Source organism: Triticum aestivum, chromosome 2B (assembly GCF_018294505.1).
Source record: "Triticum aestivum cultivar Chinese Spring chromosome 2B, IWGSC CS RefSeq v2.1, whole genome shotgun sequence".
NCBI lineage: Eukaryota > Viridiplantae > Streptophyta > Magnoliopsida > Poales > Poaceae > Triticum > Triticum aestivum.
Genome location: NC_057798.1, coordinates 206,622,815 through 206,630,277, shown reverse-complemented (window position 1 = coordinate 206,630,277; position 7,463 = coordinate 206,622,815).

Here is a 7,463-nt window from a genome sequence, read left to right as displayed (position 1 = left end):
CCCCGACGCATTCACGCCGCTCTCTCCTCGCTCCCCTCCTTCTCCTGCGATTTGGATCTCGCAACCCGTCGCTGCTGTGGACATCGCCGGCGGGGATCCTCGTCGCTGCGGAGGTAGAGCCCTCCTCCTCCCCTCCCTCTGCCCCCCATCTGTTCCCATACCTCTCCCTGTCTCCCATCCGTCCCTCCTTCCCCCCTCTCCCTCCCCCCTCACATCCCCATCTCGCCGCCGATGCGGATGGGTGAAGCGGCGGCCTCCTCTCGCAGTGGACGGGAAAGAGGGCCTTCTCCATCTGGGTGTGGCAAGCACCAATGCATTCTTTTCCCATCGCCTCCCCTCTCCTTTCTTTATGTAGGTTCAGATCTGTCAACATCCTCCTTTTCCCCTATGGATTAGAGATGGCTTGGTAGTTTTGATGTTAGGTAAGGTTAGTCATTAGCATGGATATGTGTGATATGTCCAGAACACTTTGCTAGATTATATGGAAATGAAGGAATTAGTAGATAGGTAGACAAAATAGTTATGCAAATGGTGCAAACAGTATGAATAATTTGTGCATATATTTTATTTTGTTTTGATGATGAAAATGATGTCAATATTATCAGTGCCCATGTCTTTATTAATTTATAAATCTGTGCTGAATTTATATAGATGGATGACAACGGCAAGACCTGAGATACCCTGATAGTGCAAGCTGTTGGATTGGTTGCTGTTTTGTGTGCCTATATGGCCACAATAACTACAAGGGCTAGAATTAGAAACTATCGTGCCCCAATCCGTTACGTTATGCTTGAGAGAGATGTAGCTAGGTTGTCCAATCTACGTTTTATCTACGAAACGAATGATATAAATTGTCATGACCTATTAAGGATGAACAGGGCCCCATTTTATAACTTGTGTAACTTATTTCGTGATCAAAAATTGTTGGAAGACAGCATTCATACCTGCATAGAGGAGCAGCTTGCGATGTTCCTTCTTGTAGTTGGGCACAACCATAGGTTTAGGGCAATGAAACCCATATTTAGGAGGTCAATTGAAGTAATCAGTCGATACTTCAAGGCTGTTTTATATGCAATTGGGGAGTTGCGTGATGAGATGATCCAGCCCCCATCCAATGAAGTTCATCCAAAAATCCTACACAGTAGGCGCTTCTATCCCTACTTTAAGGTAATATATTGCCATTTAGAATTCTATGGACATGCCGAATAACCCATATTTTACAAAATATACCTCACCTCTTTTCTTAGGACTGTGTTGGTGCAATTGATGGCACCCATGTTCTTGCCAAGGTACCAACTGCTATTGCTTCGGCATTTAGGGGTCGGAAAGGTGGCACCACCCAAAATGTGATGGCTGCGGTTGACTTTGACCTTAAGTTTACGTATGTGTTAGCTGGTTGGGAAGGGTCAGCCCATGATGCACTCATTTTGGCCGATTCGTTGGAAAGGAATGATGGATTTGTTGTCCCTGCAGGTATTAGTGAACCATTTTAGAAACATTTTACTGGATTTTGATCGTATCGCTGGAGGAAGAGCACTACCTGGGTCATTGTTGGAAATATGCCCTAGAGGCAATAATAAAAGCATTATTATTATATTTCCTTGTTCATGATAATTGTCTTTATTCATGCTATAATTGTGTTATCCGGAAATCGTAATACATGTGTGAATAACAAACACCAACATGTCCCTAGTGAGCCTCTAGTTGACTAGCTCGTTGATCAACAGATAGTCATGGTTTCCTGACTATGGACACTGGATGTCATTGATAACGAGATCACATCATTGGGAGAAGGATGTGATGGACAAGACCCAATCCTAAACATAGCACAAGATCGTATAGTTCGTTTGCTAGAGTTTTCCAATGTCAAAGTATCTTTTCCTTAGACCATGAGATCGTGTAACTCCCGGATACCGTAGGAGTGCTTTGGGTATGCCAAACGTCACAACGTAACTGGGTGACTATAAAGGTAGACTACGGGTATCTCCGAAAGTGTCTGTTGGGTGACATGGATCAAGACTGGGATTTGTCACTCCGTATGACGGAGAGGTATCACTGGGCCCACTCGGTAATGCATCATCATAATGAGCTCAGAGTGACCAAGTGTCTGGTCACGGGATCATGCATTACGGTACGAGTAAAGTGACTTGCCGGTAACGAGATTGAACGAGGTATTGGGATACCGACGATCGAATCTCGGGCAAGTAACATATCGATAGACAAAGGGAATAGCGTACGGGATTGATTGAATCCTCGACATCGTGGTTCATCCGATGAGATCATCGTGGAGCATGTGGGAGCCAACATGGGTGTCCAGATCCCGCTGTTGGTTATTGACCGGAGAGTCGTCTCGGTCATGTCTGCTTGTCTCCCGAACCCGTAGGGTCTACACACTTAAGGTTCAGTGACGCTAGGGTTATGAAGATATGTATATGCAGAAACCCGAATGTTGTTCGGAGTCTCGGATGAGATCCCAGACGTCACGAGGAGTTCCGGAATGGTCCGGAGGTAAAGAATTATATATAGGAAGTGCTATTTCGGGCATCGGGACAAGTTTCGGGGTTATCGGTATTGTACCGGGACCACCGGAAGGGTCCCGGGGGTCCACCGGGTGGGGCCACCTGTCCCGGGGGGCCACATGGGCTGTAGGGGGTGCGCCTTGGCCTAGATGGGCCAAGGGCACCAGCCCCTATAGGCCCATGCGCCTAGGGTTTCCACCATGGAAGAGTCCATGTGGTGGAAGGCACCCCTAGGTGCCTTGGGGGGGAGGGAAACCTCCCCTTGGCCGCCGCCCCCCAGTAGATCTCATCTACTAGGGCCGGCGCCCCCCTGGCACCCCTTTATATAGTGGGGGGAAGAGGAGGGATTTCACACCAGCCCCTGGCGCCTCCATCTCCCCCCGTTACGTCTCTCCCTCGTAGTCTCGGCGAAGCCCTGCTGCTGTGACGCCCTGCATCCACCACCACGCCGTCGTGCTGCTGGATCTTCATCAACCTCTCCTTCCCCCTTGCTGGATCAAGAAGGAGGAGACGTCTCCCGTCCCGTACGTGTGTTGAACGCGGAGGTGCCGTCCGTTCGGCGCTGGTCATCGGTGATTTGGATCACGTCGAGTACGACTACATCATCACCGTTCTTTTGAACGCTTCCGTGCGCGATCTACAAAGGTATGTAGATGCATCTAATCACTCGTTGCTAGATGAACTCCTAGATGATCTTGGTGAAACGAGTAGGAAAATTTTTGTTTTCTGCAACGTTCCCCAACAGTGGCATCATGAGCTAGGTCTATGCGTAGTTCTTCTTGCACGAGTAGAACACAATTTGTTGTGGGCGTAGATTTGTCAACTTTCTTGCCGTTACTAGTCCTTTCTTGCTTCAGCGGTATTGTGGGATGAAGCGGCCCGGACCAACCTTACACGTACGCTTACGTGAGACCGGTTCCACCGACTAACATGCACTAGTTGCATAAGGTGGCTGGCGGGTGTCTGTCTCTCCTACTTTAGTTGGAGCGGAATCGATGAACAGGGTCCTTATGAAGGGTAAATAGAAGTTGACAAATCACGTTGTTGCTTTAACGTAGGTAAGAAAACGTTCTTGCTAGAACCCTAATTCAGCCACGTAAAACTTGCAACAACAATTAGAGGACGTCTAACTTGTTTTTGCAGCAAGTGGTTTGTGATATGATATGGCCAAAGTTGTGATGAATGATGAATGATCTATATGTGATGTATGAGATGTTCATGCTATTGTAATAGGATTCACGACTTGCATGTCGATGAGTATGACAACCGGCAGGAGCCATAGGAGTTGTCTTTATTCTTTTTATGACCTGCGTGTCATCGAGAAACGCCATGTAAATTACTTTACTTTATTGCTAAACGCGTTAGCCATAGTAGTAGAAGTAATAGTTGGCGAGCAACTTCATGGAGACACGATGATGGAGATCATGATGATGGAGATCATGGTGTCAAGCCGGTGACAAGATGATCATGGAGCCCCAAGATGGAGATCAAAGGAGCTATGTGATATTGGCCATATCATGTCACGTTTATTATTTGATTGCATGTGATGTTTATCATGTTTTGCATATTGTTTACTTAGAACGACGGTAGTAAATAAGATGATCCCTCACAATAAATTCAAGAAGTGTTCCCCCTAACTGTGCACCGTTCCGACAGTTCGCTGTTTCAAAACACCACGTGATGATCGGGTGTTTTATTCAGACGTTCACATACAACCGGTGTAAGACAGATTTACACATGCAAACACTTAGGTTAACTTGACGAGCCTAGCATGTACAGACATGGCCTCGGAACACAGAAGACCGAAAGGTCGAGCATGAGTCGTATAGAAGATACGATCAACATGAAGATGTTCACCGATGTTGACTAGTCCGTCTCACGTGATGATCGGACACGGTCTAGTTAAACTCGGATCATGTAATACTTAGATGACTAGAGGGATGTCTAATCTAAGTGGGAGTTCATTAATAATTTGATTAGTTGAACTTAATTATCATGAACTTAGTCTAAATATTTTACAATGTGTCTTGTAGATTAAATGGCCAACGTAGTCCTCAACTTCAACGCGTTCCTAGAGAAAACCAAGCTGAAAGACGATGGCAGCAACTATACGGACTGGGTCCGGAACCTGAGGATCATCCTCATAGCTGCCAAGAAAGATTATGTCCTACAAGCACCGCTTGGTGACGCACCCGTTCTCCCTGCAGAACAAGATGTTATGAACGCTTGGCAGGCACGTTCCGATGACTACTCCCTCGTTCAGTGCGGCATGCTTTACAGCCTAGAGCCGGGGCTCCAAAAGCATTTTGAGAGACATGGAGCATATGAGATGTTCGAAGAGCTGAAAATGGTTTTCCAAGCTCATGCCCGGGTCGAGAGATATGAAGTCTCCGACAAATTCTTCAGCTGTAAGATGGAGGAAAACAGTTCTGTCAGTGAGCACATACTCACTATGTCTGGGTTGCATAACCGCTTGACTCAGCTGGGAGTTAATCTCCCGGATGATGCGGTCATTGACAGAATCCTCTAGTCGCTTCCACCAAGCTACAAGAGCTTTGTGATGAACTTCAATATGCAGGGGATGGAAAAGACCATTCCTGAAGTATTTGCTATGCTGAAATCAGCAGAGGTAGAAGTCAGGAAGGAACATCAAGTGTTGATGGTCAATAAAACCACTAAGTTCAAGAAAGGCAAGGGTAAAAAGAACTTCAAGAAGGACGGCAAGGAGGTTGCCGCGCCCGGCAAGCAAGCTGTCGGGAAGAAGCCAAAGAATGGACCCAAGCCCGAGACTGAGTGCTTTTATTGCAAGGGAAGCGGTCACTGGAAGCGGAACTGCCCTAAGTACTTAGCGGATAAGAAGGCCGGCAAAACAAAAGGTATATGTGATATACATGTAATTGATGTGTACCTTACTAGTGCCCGTAGTAGCTCCTGGGTATTTGATACCGGTGCAGTTGCTCACATTTGTAACTCAAAGCAGGGGCTGCGGAATAAGCGGAAACTGGCAAAGGACGAGGTGACGATGCGCGTCGGGAATGGTTCCAAGGTCAATGTGATCGCCGTCGGCACGCTACCTCTGCATCTCCCTTCGGGATTAGTTTTAAACCTTAATAATTGTTATTTAGTGCCAGCTTTGAGCATGAACATTGTATCGGGATCTCGTTTAATTCGAGATGGCTACTCTTTTAAATCTGAGAATAATGGTTGTTCCATTTTTATGAGAGATATGTTTTATGGTCATGCTCCTATGGTGAATGGTTTATTCTTTATGAATCTCGAACGTGATGCTACACATTCATAATGTGAGTACCAAAAGAAGTAAGGTTGATAATGATAGTCCCACATACCTGTGGCACTGCCGCCTTGGTCACATAGGTGTCAAACGCATGAAGAAGCTCCATGCTGATGGACTTTTAGAGTCTCTTGATTATGAATCATTTGACACATGCGAACCATGCCTTATGGGTAAAATGACCAAGACTCCATTCTCAGGAACAATGGAGCGAGCAACCGACTTATTGGAAATCATACATACTGATGTGTGCGGTCCAATGAGTGTTGAGGCTCGCGGTGGCTATCGTTATGTTCTCACCCTCACTGATGATTTAAGTAGGTATGGGTATATCTACTTAATGAAACACAAGTCTGAAACCTTTGAAAAGTTCAAGGAATTTCAGAGTGAGGTTGAAAATCAACGTGACAGGAAAATCAAGTTTCTACGATCAGATCGTGGAGGAGAATACTTGAGTCACGAGTTTGGCACACACTTAAGAAAATGTGGAATAGTTTCACAACTCACGCCGCCTGGAACACCTCAGCATAATGGTGTGTCCGAACGTCGTAATCGCACTCTATTAGATATGGTGCGATCTATGATGTCTCTTACCGATTTACCGCTAACCTTTTGGGGCTATGCTTTAGAGACTGCCGCGTTCACTTTAAATAGGGCTCCGTCGAAATCCTTTGAGATGACACTGTATGAATTATGGTTTGGGAAGAAACCTAAGCTGTCGTTTCTAAAAGTTTGGGGATGCGATGCTTATGTCAAGAAACTTCAACCTGAAAAGCTCGAACCCAAGTCGGAAAAATGCGTCTTCATAGGATACCCAAAAGAAACTATTGGGTACACCTTCTACCTCAGATCCGAAGGCAAGATCTTTGTTGCCAAGAATGGGTCCTTTCTGGAGAAAGAGTTTCTCTCGAAAGAAGTAAGTGGGAGGAAAGTAGAGCTTGATGAAGTATTACCTCTTGAACCGGAAAATGGCGCAACTCAAGAAAATGTTCCTGAGGTGCCTGCACCGACTAGAGAGGAAGTTAATGACAATGATCAAGATACTTCTGATCAAGCCCCTACTGAAATTCGAAGGTCCACAAGGACACGTTCCGCACCAGAGTGGTACGGCAACCCTGTCTTGGAAATCATGCTGTTAGACAATGGTGAACCTTTGAACTATGAAGAAGCGATGGCGGGCCCGGATTCCGACAAATGGCTAGAAGCCATGAAATCCGAGATAGGATCCATGTATGAAAACAAAGTATGGACTTTGACTGACTTGCCCGTTGAGCGGCGAGCCATAGAAAATAAATGGATCTTTAAGAGGAAGACAGACGCGGATGGTAATGTGACCATCTATAAAGCTCGGCTTGTCGCTAAGGGTTATCGACAAGTTCAAGGGGTTGACTACGATGAGAGTTTCTCACCGGTAGCGAAGCTGAAGTCCGTCCGAATCATGTTAGCAATTGCCGCATTCTATGATTACGAAATATGGCAAATGGACATCAAAACAGCATTCCTTAATGGTTTCCTTAAGGAAGAATTGTATATGATGCAGCCGGAAGGTTTTGTCGATCCTAAGAATGCTGACAAAGTGTGCAAGCTTCAACGCTCGATTTATGGGCTGGTGCAAGCATCTCGGAGTTGGAACATTCGCTTTGATGAGATGA